General features: G+C 41.9%; 1 protein-coding gene across 5 annotated transcripts in view; it reads right to left on the reverse strand.

Annotated features, from left to right (window-relative positions):
• dscaml1 (Down syndrome cell adhesion molecule like 1) overlaps positions 1 to 16,475 on the reverse strand; it is a gene marked incomplete at both ends in the record, with an annotated part of 89,120 nt that overhangs the window by 48,993 nt on the left and 23,652 nt on the right. The window lies entirely within an intron of this gene.

The raw sequence follows: 16,475 nt of genomic DNA on the forward strand, positions 1-16,475 counted from the left end.
ATAGTTGTGCAGATCAGAGTGTGTGGGAGAGGAGAAGAAGAAGCAAATAAACGAAAGACAGCAAAGGCAAGAGAGGTTCTTGACCTCTGGCTATGGAGCTATAGTGCAGGCAGGGTGGGGGGAGTGAAGGAGAAGGAGGGGGCTGTTCGTTAGTGAAGATGTTTCTCCTCAAATGCAGTGTCTCCACGCTGCAGTCTGTGAGCGTGTGTGTGTGTGTGTGTGTGTGTGTGTGTGTGTGTGTCGGTGCGTGTGTGTTTTTTATGTGTAATCTCCCCAGGCAAATCCCTCTTTAGCCAAAGCAGGGAAGAATAGAGAAGAAAAGGAAAAGCCATCTTTATCCAAATCCAATTGCAGCTGGAAGGAGAGAGTAGAGTGAGGGAGGTGGAAGGGGAGAAAGGAGGAGGAGGGGAAGACGTTGTAATTTGTCTGAGGGATTACAAGGAGTGCTGGCAGAACATGACTGTGTGTGTGTGTGTGTGTGTGTGTGTGTGTGTGTGTGTGTGTGTGTGTGTGTGTGTGTGTGTGTGTGTGTGTGTGTGTGTGTGTGTGTGTGTGTGTGTGTGTGTGTGTGTCCTAACCCCATGAATTCAGAGCATAACAACATTTGAGACAATATTATCGTAACAGAACTAGAGCAGAAGATAAAGAATATTTCTGCCTTGCTCATTCCAGGTAAACATCAAACCCTCCGTGTGAGTCAGTCCATAATAACGGCTAGGAGGTTGACTTGGAGGGCAGAAGACTGGCCCTCTGTTAAGCTCAAAGACATTATTACTCATAATCACCTCTTTCATTATAGATCAATGTTCCTTTGGCTCCACTTTCATGACATTGGTGGTACCATAAAACCCAATTATGCATTCATATTCCAACTGAAGCGATCTAGACTCACAAACCTTCACTCTGGGTCAAAGTCTTGTGGTGCTAAAAGGCCAGAAACATGGAGTTAATGTGGCAGGAATATGGCAACAAGCACATCTAGGCTTATATCAAGTGTGTGATTTAACTAAATATAAAAGACCAAATATATTACTGTCAACACACAGTAATATATTACTGTGTGTTGACAGCTTCTTCCATTGTGGATCCAAATACATGTTGCTAAATCTATCTCGTAAGAATATGAAACTGAGTTTATATTTTGAATATTTATGTGGTCAATTAAATAAACAGCAACTATGTAATATATCTGCACATCTTGAGTTGTACGTCTTTGATTTTTACAATTTAAGACCTAACATGTTTGGGTCCAAATAGACCAAAATGTATCAAATTTGACAAGTGGATTCCATACTGGATTTATATTTGATCAAATGGTATCAACCAACCAAACTTTACACACAAGCAACATATGACTGTGAACAAAAACAGAAAAAGGAACTCGTAAATCCTTCAAATTTAAGGAGGCATCCATATACTGCTGAAGGGTTAGGTTACTGAAAAAGAAACAGTAGGAAAGGAGTGAGAGAGCTGAAAAACGAGTGTGGAAGAGGAATGGGCTTTAGGCCAGAGTTTGGGTGCCATGGTTTGATGTGATGTGGCTGTACGACACGCAGGAACACATATCTGCCTGGAGCAGGGTAAGAGTTAAGGACAGTGGAGTCAGAGAAGTGTCAGTGTGCAACAACATCAGCGTCTTTCCCTGTCCCTGTGAGTGACAGTGATACAAAGCAGTCTGCTCCTTACACTTACACTTACACACACACACACACACACACACACACACACACACACACACACACACACACACACACACACACACACACACACACACAAACACACAAAATGACACAAACACACACCAACACAGGTGCCCAACGGCTCTATGCATGGACAGCTGTTTTGCTGTGACACATAGCATACACTGCACATCACATCAGATACACAGCAGCTTCTTACACGGGCAACTTGTGGACCACAATGACACAGATATCGGCGCTTGCTTCAACAAATGCTGACACACTCTTCTAGGCATTTTAAACTGTCAGGTTTCATTTACCTGATACACACCCATATGTACGTACAGTATTATCCTGCAGTATTCGGAGGGGGCATGAATGGATGCACCTACAGTAGCTACTTAAAAATAGAGCTACGGTACAAATAGTTCTGGGCAGTATGACAAAACCTACAGTGAGATGGTAGAGATTCAGAAGAGACTTTGCTACATATGGTGTATACCCTGAGAAGCTATCCCTTTTATATATGTGGTTGGATGAGGCCATTCAAAGACAAAGTGGTAATTCAGTGAGGGGTGGCTTTATAACAATTTAGGCCTATTTCACAGCCAACCTTTTAACTTGCCACAGTATGAAAAAGGACAGGTGTTACCTAGAACTAAAAATCATGGCTCTGATGTGTTCAAGTGTCCCACTATAAGCCATGACCGTGTGACAGTGAGCCAGCATGCAAATAACCAGGACTCTGAAACCTGAAGCAGATAAATGGAATAAAGCCATCCATTATTTTATTATTTCCATCTGTGCTTTTCCAACTGTTATAACAAAAGTGTCACTGCAGTATTTGTTTTTTCAAGGTGAATCTTTTTCATTCTGCAAAAGCCTTTCACTTACACTGCTCCTCCTTTTTCTTTTGAAATCTGCCTTTAGTCAAACAGTCCGATATTTCTTCTTGCATGTACACAATCCAGTCACGCTTTAGACATGTAGCTGATCACAAACAATGACTTACAGTGAGTACAATAAATTCACTAGATTCAATGCCCTGGCTTGAATACCGATGTGCTTGCTCCTGATGACAGCCAGTACGGAGAAGCTATTATTTAAGAAGATGTTTTTAAATTCTTCCAATAGCTGAATGTGGAAGAATTTCACATGTTTTACATTTTTCTTCCTGTCTTTCCTTGTTTTTCTTTGTTCTCTCTTGTTGCTCAGGTAAACCAATGCTACTCTCTCACAGAGCCACAGGTAGGCCCCGAAAGACTGCTGGAGATTCTGAGTGCTTTTCTATGTATCTCCTCACTGCCTCTTCCTCTCCTCTATCGGATGGATGGATAATAGGTGAGGAAAATAATTGAGAGAGGGAACCAAAAAGGGAAAAGACAAAAAATGTAAGCCCCCCCACAGCGGCACTTAAAGTAAGTCTACATTATTGATGGGGAGACAAAGCGAAACATTTATTTATCATCGAGGAGAGAGATACATTAGGTGGGGGTCAAGAGACACAAAGAGGCAATATTGAGAGAGAGATGTTTAAGGAGGCTTGGGTGTGTTATGTGTGTGGGTATACAGTAGAAGGTCAGGTCTAAGATGTGCGCTGTGTTTTCCCTGGTCAGCTGTGGGATTTCCTCGGGGCTAAAGGATCAAGGCCAGGTCAGAGAATTATTTATGAGTCCTAAACAGGCTTCCATAACTGCATACTGTTTGCTTAACCACTCACTACACCAACTTTGATGTTCCAGGATCAAGTCCATCCCTTGACTCTTGTTACACACTATCGCTATCTTTCTCTGTCCCGATTTGAAAAATGGAAATATATTATGGGTTAATATCTCCATTTAAATTTTCTATTATTCAATTTCATTCACGTTTTAATTCAAACATTTGATCTTTTGAGTCTAACGTCTTGTGAAGATCACAAGTTCCAAAGCTGAAAACTTTGAATGGTTTGTTTTCTCAAATTACCAATAAAGGTAGCTTAGCATTCAATTGCAATGATAAAAAATAGAAAAGAACAAAAAGCTACATTTAGATGTGGCCTAATAGCATACATAGGCAATGAAAATGAACAAGTTAGCGTAATACCCCAATTCATAAAGGCATGGAGTGCAAATTGAGGTTAAAGCATGTCTTTATGAAATGAGGATTTACTGTTTGTGCTTAAAAGTTATACCAAAGTATGTTGACCTCAACTCATGAATGTAATAAAGAACAAGAAGTAAAGGAAGAGAAAACTGGGGACAAATAACTGTAAGGATGGAGTTGCTTAAAGGTGTTCGATCTAAATGCATGTGTAAATTTAAAAAGATAAAAACTAAAATAAATATGTATTTTCTTTGCTTGTAGCACGGTTTAACATTATCTTGTTTAGCAACATTGTTTATACTCAGTTTTATTTAAATAATCACTAATTGATCGATCAACGAACCATTTGAAACAGACCATGTACACATACAGAAAATAGGTCACCCATATTCGTATGTAAGAGACGACGGTTGATGAATGGGCAAAGTTTGACTTGTTTGTAGTTAATACAACTAACATCAACGCAGGTTACCATAGGGATTTGGCTTTGTATTAGTGGATCAAATTGTCACCTGTCGAAACCACTAGGAACCCTTCACTACATGTCAGATTAGGCATAATGTTTAGTTTAAATAATGCACATTGTTCGTCTGTGACTGATGGCTTTGCGGGGAACTGACGTGTGAAAGTGGCTGAGCAAGTATGTACGAATAGCACAATTTTATGGACACAGCTATACAGTACAGTACTGTGTGTGTATGTGTGTGTGTGTGTGTGTGTGTGTGTGTGTGTGTATGTGTGTGTGTGTGTGTGTGTGTGTGTGTGTGTGTGTGTGTGTGTGTGTGTACGCAGGGGAGGCCGTTAGGGGATAAGCACTCAATAACAGCTGACACTGAGCTGCCCTCTGCTCTCGCTCACACAAAGGACTATGATTATATTACTGTTTTCGACTGCCTGTCCCCACCCCACCCAACCCCACTCCCCCCTCCATCCCCTCATCATACCCTATACTGCCAAGCCCACTGTGCACTCAACGGCTAAGATAATTACCACTATTGTGTGTCGTACACACGCGCACACACTCTCCCATGGAAACTGTTTCACGTGCTTGCCAGCTTCCCCATCTGTCCCCTACTCTCTCCCCCTTTTATTCTCTCTATTCCCTCTCCATTTTTATCTTTGTTTATTTCTGCACCCTTTGACATTCTCTATTTGGCAGGTGCAAATCTACCACAGAGGGGGAAAGATTGGTGGTATAAAGACATGAAGACAAGACTACTTACATTGATTCCATTTTGAACAGTATGCTGATGATTCTTGTTTGAAACTTATTGATATGTCAATTAGTTATTTCACAGTGTGTTGTCAAATTTGAACCCAGTCTCACAGTAAATTGCATCAGTAGTGTTATGGATTTATTACTGAATATCAATATTCTCTCCGATGCCTGATCATATTCTCTAATTCCATCTATTCTCTCCTCATCAGCTTTGCACGCGCCAGCATCCTTTAAAATGTATATTTTATCCAGGAAGAAGGGAAGGGGGGAGGGGGGGAGGAAAGGCACTGAATTCAAATTGAGACTAATGGTGGGAGAATAGCGTGCGCAACAGTACTCTGACGTCCCCTTTATTTTATTCCTTCTCCCTTTCTCTCCTCCTCCAGTTAAACTTTAATGTGTTTTCCTGCTCAAGTACTCAAGGAAACTTCTCAGAAATGGCTTTGGTTGCAGAAACACCAGAGTGGTTCTGGTGTGGCCTCTGTGTGTGTGGCGGTATTGTAGGATATTTAAGTGGTTAGTGGCTGTGTGTGTGTGTGGGGGGGGGGGAGTCCCCAATGTGATGTTGTGAAGTGGTGTATACACGAGCGAGGGAAGCCGCAGACAAATGTGGCCATTAATACCAAAACCCTTTTCCACCATTTTTCCATCCATGCCTTTTCTCATTCTACCTTCCAGTCTTCTCTACCTGCAGGATAGCTGGAAAACACAAACATTCTGTGTCTCTGTATTGAAGGTCGAGGTGACCACCTTGAGAGTGTGTAATTGTTTAATAGCCTAATATCACCTGTGTCTCCCCCAGAAGACCTTTGCTCGCCAAAGATCAATCAAAAACACTGGCTGTCGGTGACAACTTCAAAGACACACACACGCGCCAAAGGAGCTAACGGTGAGTGCTGCTAGAGTGACGGACAGAGACAGCTAAAGGAAAAGAGAAAGAGTGAGTGAGAAAAAAAGAGGAGCACCTCCCTTAGCGGCATGTGGGGCATGTGGCTTTAGCCATCTGTTGGCAGAGTCTAAATTAATTAGCTTCACTCAATACTAGTTTGCAAAAGGCCTGCAGTCTAAACCAGACACCAGCTCAACAACTTCCCCATTTTACAATCTCTTTTTTTAATCCTCTCTCAATACTAAGAATCTTCCTAGCTTAGATTTAGACCCTAAAAGCCCAGTGTTTACTGTCAAAATGTACTGCAAAAACAAATTGACAATTGATCTAAAACTACCATTTACAAAAACAAACCCAAAACCTGTTTTAAAAAAAACTTGGGGTCCACTGGCCAGGTTGATATTTCTTAAGGTGTTTAAGGGGCGGCGATAATACAAAGACAAACCAAGAGAAATATTGAAATTAGGAATGAAATGAAGGCCACAAAGAATCTCTTAAAAAATATGTGAGTGCGAGCTGGGATAGCAGATGTGTGTTCAATTAAAAAAAATTCAATGTGAGAAGAAAAATGTGAACTATGAATCCGTTTCATAAATGTACAGAGGTGAAAGGGGAAAAAAAGACAGACTCCCAACTCAGTCCTTACTTTTATTGCAGCTCTTCCCCCTTCATTCAGAATCAATTGGAAAGAGAAATATTTGGGGTCATGTGCATTGTGAAATCAATCAGAAATCCTCTGCGTGCCGGTTTAAGATATACAGTAAATCCTGAACATTTTGGTGGGATCTTGCAAAATTGTATCATCAATCTGGAACCTGGGGCCGGTAGTTTGAGACCTCTTAAAGCCCACAGTGCTTTTTGTAATAATCTATTGTGATCATTAAAACATTTTAAAGTTAAGTCAAGTTAAATCTACCATACAGCGAGAAACAAAAAAGAAAATCCCAGTGTTGACACTAAACGGAAGACATGCTCATGTTATCCCTCTAGAAACACCTTTCCCTCACCCCTCACCCCTCACCCTCCTCTCTCTCTCTCTCTCTCTCTGCCCTTCTATCCCACTTTTCCCTCTCATCCTTGGGGAGTGCTCTGTGCCACCACAGAGACGACAGATGGGGTTCAACATCATCCAGAGAGAGAGAGAGAGGGAGAGAGAGAGAATAGAAGGAGGTTGCATTCATTATTTACATCACTTGGTATTGGAATATTAATGCTAAAAGCAATCGGGCAAACCTTCATTAAATTAACTGGAGATGTAGGGAAAGAGACGAGAGGGTGAGGTGGAGAGATGGGGAGCGGGGGAGACAGTGGGAGAGGAGAGAGGAGCACACTCTGTTAAATGGGCCCTAAAATTAGTGAAGCAAAAACACCTCCATTAAGAAAGCCTGCATCTCTCTTCTCCCCCCGCGCTCTGCCTTCCTCCACTCTCTTACTCTTCTTTCCTCTCTTACACTCTCTCCCTTCTTTTAAACACCTCTTTCTCTCTCATACACACAGACAAAAAATCACTGCTTCAACCACAAGTGCATGCTCTGAAAACCTCTTTGAGAAATATGCATTTCTGTGCTGTCTCTCTAAAGTGCATGTTCAAAATTTAAACACGCTTATGGTGGCAGAATGTGTCTTTGGTCCCCGTGTGCATCTCCCTGGAGAGTATTCCTCTGTCTTTCACTCTGTAGATCACACCCTCCTCGGCGACTGCTCTTTTTCCTTTGCGCTGTATCACTCTCTCATCAATTCATCTCCCCCTTCTTCTTCCCATCCCTCAACTTTTCTCTCAATCTATCTCTCTTTTTTTATCGTCTACCCGTCAGCAAAAACCCGATATTATTGTCACACATACAAATGTGTACGCACTGGATATGCAGGCACGCATGAATGAACACGCAAACACATATTTAAGCAGACACACAACCATGCATATGCAAACAGACATGTACAAACTCATGCACAGAGACAGTATAAGGACAAACCCACACACACACACGCACACACACACACACACTCACACACACACACACACACACACACACACGGACAGTGGCAGAATGGGTCTCTCCTGCACAGCAACACATTGCGTATATGCAGAGCCACTCTCCCCATTAGTGGAACGCTGCTATGCGCTGTTGACTTCTAGAGAGGGAAAACATAGTCTTGTCCACCGGTTATCAACTGATGCCACAAATACCCACCCCTTCCACCTGCCACCCAGCCCATCACAGACTGATTGCACTGTGTACATAATAGAAAGGTGTCTTTGGTATATGAAACCATAATGAAACGCAAACAATTTATGTAACTGCAAAATGAGGTCACATCCTATTGGTGGGAACTACTTGAAAAAAAATGGAAATCAAGGTTTCTAGATGCAAATGAGGTGTATAGACAGAACTCAAAAGGTCAGGACTTATTACTTCCATCTTACTAATGGCTATACCAGATATTCAGATGTATCTACTGGTTTATACACTCTTATTCATCAACTATATACCAACATGACACACCGTCAGTTCACCACCCAGTTTGAAGTCACTTTAAGTCAAAACATATTTTATACAATAGGAGTTCATCTACATACCCACCCCTTCATCCATCCATCCAAGCATCAATTAATTGTTCCTAATTACTGCTTATCAACATAAAGACAGACCACAGGGTGCACCAAGATAAAAGGCAGTACAGTGGGCAAAGGGCAGGGCATTGGAGGAAAGAAGGCGTAAAGCATCAACCTAACCTACAAGTATTATATTTCTTTAGTAACTTGGTGCACACTAGAGCATTCATGTTGTATATGCTACTAACACAATCAGTAAGACTTATTTTGATGTATAGACTTAAAGACTACACAATGAGAAAGCACATGTATGACATTTCTACACCTATAGGGCCTCAGAGTGACTGACAGTCTGCTTCAATTAGTTTGGAGTCACAGTATGGCTGGACAAACCTGTCTGTGAAAGTGAAAAAACACCACCCAAGAAGTTAAGGTGATCAACCATGAATTAAAAACCAAAGACCAATTCAGCTCAGCAGATATCTGTTTGGCCATACAGGAACACTTTTATCAGCAGAGTAACTTTTGAAACCACCCTCAGATGTGACAGCTATGAGAAATAGCTGCATCACTTGAAACTAATAGAGAATCATTTGTAATGGGATAGAAGAAATACGTAAAAGAAGACAATGAAGAACTTCAGTACAACATGTGCAAACAACTGCTTTCCCACACATCCATAAAACACAGACCTTTGCTTGAAGTCTCTGACTTTCAAATAAATACAAGCGCAGTATTCACTCAACCTTTCAGTTCAGGTTGGGTCTTGAGCAAAAACATCTTTCGTTTTTTATATGCTCAACCTTATATACCAGCCACTTGTGTGCTGTGACTCTGTGCTGTTCTGACAAGAAACACACCCTCGGGTAACATAAAGAGCAAATACACAGTTTGCCTGAGCTTAAAAATACACCTGTACTAAAACACAAATACACTGACACACTTATTTTTCCCTCTTGAGCTTGAGTGCGCTGCGTCTGTGCTTCTATTACACTCCAGAGTAACTGGTGACTGGCTGGTTAGTTAGTTGGTTTATTATTTAGGAGTACTGCTCACACATTAGCTCGTCTGAAACAGATTAGCAGTAAAGTAGGCAGTGCTGCACATTCTATGTATTTCTACTTTTGTGAAGTTTTTATCTGAGGAAATACTGACACAGTCACTCACTTGCTTATTAAGTCACATTTAGATGATACAACCTGAATATAAGCTTAATTAAATAAAATTATAAAAAAAGCATCTTCAACTTGAGGCAGTGGCAACTAAAAGTGATATGATACTTTATGCTGTTTCCATAGCAACAGATGCAACCCTGACGTTGTCAGACTTGAAAGCAGCAGGGAAATATTGTTTTAGTTGAAGGATCAGATTTCAATTATGTTAGGAAATTGCAAATATTAAAGTTTATGAATGTATTTAACTGGCAAACCTACCAATCTGAACAAAAGAGGCAATGTTTGCTGGTAGCAGGCCATACACATTAAAAATGTAAAATAAAAATGTAAGCTACCGCAAGCATAACGTGAGTTTCATTTCTATCTACCTGGTAGGCTACCATTGGAGTCATGCTGTTTACTGGACAACAATCCATTTAAGCTAAAAAAAATACAGCCTCTGCATTTCATTATGCACAATGTAACTTCATCCGGCGCTCTTCTCGCCATATCGATTGTGAGGAAATATTTTGTGTGCCCCATACAATGCCGGCTTGTCCCAAACTTATTCCTTCGAGGACGGCATCAAAACTTGCCATAAGGTGGAAAAAGCTAAGTGAAGTATACGTTCATTTACTATATGATGTTCTGCTGTGGCTCTGTGTTTGTCTTAATATGTCAGAAAGAAGGGGGATAAGTGTAAGGGAACACATTGGAGGTATGGGGGGAGCGATGAAATAAATACCCGTCTGTTGTCCACTCAACAGAAATAAACAAGGCGTTGACTTTTCATCTTGCAAGAGAAGGGCACACTGTTTATGCAGAGGAAAAGAGAGCGAGAAAGACACACACACAAATGGCAAATCTGGAGATTGGGTGCTGTTGGCGAGCGGGAGTGCTTGAAGAAGGACACTAGTCGAAAAATATGTGTGTGTGTGTGTATATTGTTGCCACTGTCAGAGCAGTTGATATGTTGCCTTCCCTTTCTTTGTATGACTCAGGGCCTACATTACAATACGTAGCGTAGCAGCTTGCAAGCATTATAAATGCCACTGCTTTGATGACAAGAAAAACACTGGCCAGATATTTGTCCCTTGTCGTATACGAAACGTACTAAAATTGAGAAGTAATGTGTTTATGATTTTATTTTACATCAACTGATTAGACTTACTTAGTTTAAAATCAGCAGTTCCTCTTAGAATATGGTGGCATAGCATTGGGTTTCCCAGAACAAAAGAGAAAATACATTTGTAGGGAGAAATGGCGCCAAGACAAATCTGTTAATTTTCTTCCCTTTCTTTCTATTTCACAGCCTCTAATGTTGTATCTGGGGTCTTAGAATGTGCAAGCGACACTTCATTTTGTAGAGAGGCTGCATGTGACGTACATTGTATTTTGCACTTGGCGACAGAGATGCAGTCAACAAGGATGAATGAGCTGTAGTGCAAGCACTCAACTGTCAATCTGTGCTCATACACAAGAGCTTTGTCCACGAGAGAGTGGGGAGGGGTGTGTGTGTGTGTGTGTGTGTGTGTATGTGTGTGTGTGTGTGTGTGTGTGTGTGTGTGTGTGTGTGTGTGTGTGTGTTTGCGTGTGTGTGTGTGTGTGTGTGTTTGCGTGTGTGTGTGTGTGTGTGTGTGTGTATGTGTGTGTTTGCGTGTGTGTGTGTGTGTGTGTGTGTGTGTGTGTGTGTGTGTGTGTGTGTGTGTGTGTGTGTGTGTGTGCGCTTAAGGACAACTCCGAAGAGAATGTATCAAGGCTAGATTGACTTTCAACTGAAATTTATATGAGATTCGAATAACATCCTCTTTTTCCTCTATACTCTCCCTTCCCACTCAACAGTGAACATGTAATATTTATGTTGTTTAATCTTTACTGAATATGAAGTATGTGGTTTTACAGGAGGGGGATTATTACTTGCCTATAAGAGTCCTAGAGTTTTGTCATCACCAGGCAACAAGTGGAGATGCCTGGAGGTTATTGTGAAGTTACTGAAGTTCATCCCAACAACATTAACTACTGTCGGTTAGACTGAAGCCTGATATAGCTTATTCTTCTGTGCCATTGGTGTCCAGAAGCCATTAGAAACGCATCAATGAGTCACACCACTGTACAGGACGGCATGTCCCTTCATTACCATGACCCTTGGCACATACACTGTCCCGCTGCTGTAAGCACTCACTACCAAATATGCCAAACAAATCCACTGGTGAATCATGTTTGGAAAAAGAACAGCTGTTTAATGAAAGTACACATCTATGGGCGTGGGGCTAAGAGCCAAGGAAAAGCTGGGATGGAAGAAAGATGGCTGGTGTGCTAAAAATGCACACATGAAAACAAACAAGTTGTGGTTTGACATGTTACTAAACTGTAATTTATACATGTGGCAAATAATTGTATTTGTGCAACATGTCATGATTGTAAAGCACAGGAAGTGGATAAGGGGTGAGTCATTATCTCAGTGAGGTTTGCCAACGAAGGAGACAAGGGGATACAAAAAATTTGTAAAAAAGGTGGAAGATTGCTCACAAGACACAGTTATATCTCACATCGCTGTTTTCAAACAATGTCTCGGGTGAGACAGAGTGAGAGGAACAGAACACTTGCATTGCCCTGGGCATTGTAAAACAATGGCAACAAACAAAAAAAATAGACTGTACTTTCAAAATACCAAGAGATAAGGTACGGAAAGTGAGAGCGCAACGGAGAAAATAAGTAGGTGAGGGAAGAAGGGAAGAGGGCAGGCGCGCTGAAAATAGCAGAAAGGGGAAGGAAAAAATAATGATGCAAAACAAGAGGCGGTCAGGTGGGCCTGATAAGCGCTTGAGAGGAATAAATGTCAAGTCAAGCAGTAAGAGAACCCTGGGAGGCATAGGTAAAGATGAAAGTGAGAGATAGAGAGAAAGAGAGAGAGAGAGAGAGAGAGAGAGAGAGAGAGAGGGCATTTATGATGCAACAAGCCAAATAAGGGAACATGGAGGACAAATCGCAAACTATCTGCGGTGGATCAGAGCTGCTTGCATCATTTTGTCGCTTAATGAAAACTTTGAAACATTATTGGCCAAAACAACCTTTACAAGTTCCATACTCTACTGACTTCAAGGAGCTATTGATGTGTATGTGTGTGCGTGCTGACTCGCCAGTGAATGTCTTGTGGGGAGTCCTCAGGGCATCCCACACATCCCAGAGAGGCCATTGATTAGCTATTAATAAAGCATAGAGATGCCATTGCACACAGGGGAGGTCAGTGAGGCTTACACACACAAACACACACACACAAACACACACACACATACACACACACACACACACACACACACACACATAAACAGGCAGTTAAATACTGTCATAAGTAAATACTTATGGTAGTATTTAAAAAAATAGAGAGAAGCAGGTAAATTCTGCCAATCTATTTCACCTGTCTTCTGCCCACTTTCTGACCGAGTCATTCCTCTATCTCCCTGTCCTTTTTTTCTCCCATTAAGGCTCTATCTTTCTCCCACTGCCTCTGCCTGTGTCCAGTGTGGGCTGCGTGTCACAGCTCCAATGGCTGTCTCCACCCCGTCTTTGATTAGCTGTGATCTACGAGCCCCCGTGAAAGAAATGAATAGGGAAAAGTGAGTGAAAACCGCAAAAGAGGCAAGGAAAGAGGTAAGGAGGTGTAGCTCCTCCAGCTGATGGATATTACTGTGGTCAAGTCAGGACACTTTGAAGAGGGAGAGAGAGAGAGAGAGGCTGATGCATCAGACAGGACACATTTGCATCTCCCATTCTGTTGTATTTACTGCAGTTTTCATCCATTTTGTTCGTGGTTCCTTAACCCACCACCTTCCTCCTCCTCCCCTCCTGTCCCTCCTCCGCTACCTTCCCTCCCTCCCTCCCCCTCTCCTTCTCTAGCATGTACATCTTCAGGTCACGGGTCATTAAGTCGGCTCCAGAGGGGATGTGTGTGAACAGGATATCTCTCATATTGCCCTGCCCCCACCAAGCAGCAACTAAAACACAAATATGCACAAATGCATGCACGTCTGTAACCAAACATGCACACTCAAATGCTCAATTCGCTTTCTCTCTTTTTCTTTCTTTACTCATCTTTCTATCTTAATAAACACACACACACACGCACACACGCACGCACACACACACACACACACATACACGGTTAAAGGATAGACAAAAAATGTTGGCCTGTTAATCAACCTACAATCAATGAGATCACATTTTCAAATATAATATAACGTTTTTGCAGCACAGTAAACTTTGAGTCAGTGAGTCAGGTTCTTCAGTTTAGGGCCAAGGAACCTTTTGTCAGGTCAAATGTATGTGGTGAAATATTCCAGGAACTGAGATTTGTTTAACATTTGTTTCAAAAACCTTTGAACATATGATACAATTGGTGATTTTCATTAATCAATTAATTAATTGCCATGCTCCTGAATATAGAATATAAAACTAAACCACACTCGGACAGTCAGATCGTTGTTACAACTTGACTCTTTTGACTTATGGTGGCTAAAAATGGGGTCAGGGGCCGAAAAAAAAAGAGAGAAACGAGAGACACTCGCACTGAAAATAGGCAACAAAAATCATGTAAATAATATTGCTTGTAAATGATTAAGTTTTAAAGTTGAAGTAATATCTTTAAAGGGTACCCTATGGAGCTTTTGACCCCTAGTACCACTATGTTTAAAGTGTCTTTATTAATGTGCTGCACTGTGCCGTTTCCATTTGGCTGATTAGCAATTGGTGTTAACGCACCCAGCAAGGTAAAGAAGAGAAGGATTGCAAGTTAATTAAAGGAGGGAGGATATTTATATTTTTAAGTTAAGAGCATTTTGATTATTATAATTCTAAGTATGAAGCTCTGAATAAATGTTTTATTTTTTCATTTGTGTCTATTTAAATTTATTTATTTGCACAGAACAGAACAACTAAGTTTCAGTAAAGGTCACACTAAACCAATTCATATTTTAGCTCAGCCGGATGTGTGACAAACACTTTCAGACTGGCAAATGCTTTCTTGCAAATTCACACACACACACACACACACACACACACACACACACACACACACACACACACACACCTCCATGGTTTCCCGTGCACTGTCAAACAACATTAGATTGCAAGGCAGTGTCAGTGGGATAATTGGAATAACACATCCACTGTATTCTTTATTATGTGTGTCATCTTCACTTACTGACTGTGCTGCCTCAACGACACAACCCTCCCCCCCGATTGCCCTCCACCCCTGACCCAAACACAAACTCTTACCCCACCCTGCAAGACTTGACTTGCTTTTTCAAGGCAAGTCATGATCCCCATTAGCGATGGCCTTGAGTATAGATCTGATTGTCTGAACCCCATCATGTATTCTTTTCCCTAATTAGTTCCTTGGCCTGGAGGAGGAAAAGGAAGGGCAAACAAAACTGAGGCACAGCATCACTGTTTGACGTTGGCTAGAAGATCACGGTGGGTGATGAGTAATGCTCTGACGTCGGGTCTGCATTTGGCAAAAATATCTAACGGCAATTCTGTCTACTGACACTTCTGTCTGGCACTTACACTACTATTGTAAGTATATATGGAGGGGGTTACGACAAGGCACATAGCCTACCCATCGAGCCAGAAAGGTGCAAGAGATATAGTCGCCACGAAACACACCGCGCAATGATCTCATGTACAGACGACAATGACTATATGAAATTAAAAGCCTGTCGGCCGCCAGCTCAGTAACAAACAAACACACGGACCAATATTCACATGCATAGACTCCCGCACACCTCAGCTGTGTGCGGTTAATGAATAACTAACTAGCAGAGAGGAAAGGGAGCCATCTTCTCTGAGTAAGGCCAAATGAATTCGCCGAAGCGCTATGCAAATGTTCCCTGGGCTAACGAGTCTGCCTGCATGATTGGAGTGCCATTGAAATTCTCCTCGTGCACAGCCCTCTCTCACTTCCTACCTCCCTCCCTCCCTTCCTCCTTCAATCTCCCTCCATCTCTCCCACCATTTCAATCTCTAACATGGAACATCTATGTTCCTGTGCATGTAGGGTGCTGTGCTGTTTGTCTGTCTCTCTGTCCGCATATATATATATATATATATATATGTTTCTGTCAAATAACCTGGACATTGATGTCTCGGTGGATCTTAAAAAAAAGCCAGTCATAATTTCCTTTCAACACCAAAATCATGTCAACCACTCAGATACACACTGCGGCCCCATCAGTGCCTGGACAGCAGTGAATGCCCCTGTGTCTTACGTTCACTCACACACACACACAGTCCGCTCAAACAGAGCGAGCTCAGAGTCGCTCTGCACCTGTTCTCTCTGTAAAACATCCAAACACGAGTGCTGAATAAATAACCCAACCTAACACGAATCACTGCCAGGTCTGTGCGTGCATGCATGCATGCATGCACACACACACACACACACACACACACACACACACACACACACACACACACACACACACACACACACACACACACACACACACACACACACACACACCACAGTCCATAAACACACATTAATTAATAAACACCACCTATTTCCCCTCCACAGCTACCCCGTGCCCTCTTCTTCCCGCCTTCACACTCGATACAGACTGCTACCATCCTAAAGACAAACACAATGTGCACAATGTGTGTAATGGTTAGTGGTCAGGGATGAATAAAGGAGAAAGCGAGATGGAGGTGTGTGTGTGTGTGTGTGTGTGTGTGTGTGTGTGTGTGTGTGTGTGTGTGTGTGTTTGTGTGTGTGTAAGGGTGGTTTGGGGGGGCATGAAGTACTTGTCATATGCATCTTTAATAGCAGGACACTGTGGCTTGTCCCTGACCACCTCTTCCTCCCTTGGGTGCTTGGGACGGCAAGAAAAACCAAGCG

The sequence above is a fragment of the Ammodytes marinus genome, assembly GCF_949987685.1.
Source record: "Ammodytes marinus genome assembly, chromosome: 3".
Classification (NCBI taxonomy): domain Eukaryota; kingdom Metazoa; phylum Chordata; class Actinopteri; order Uranoscopiformes; family Ammodytidae; genus Ammodytes; species Ammodytes marinus.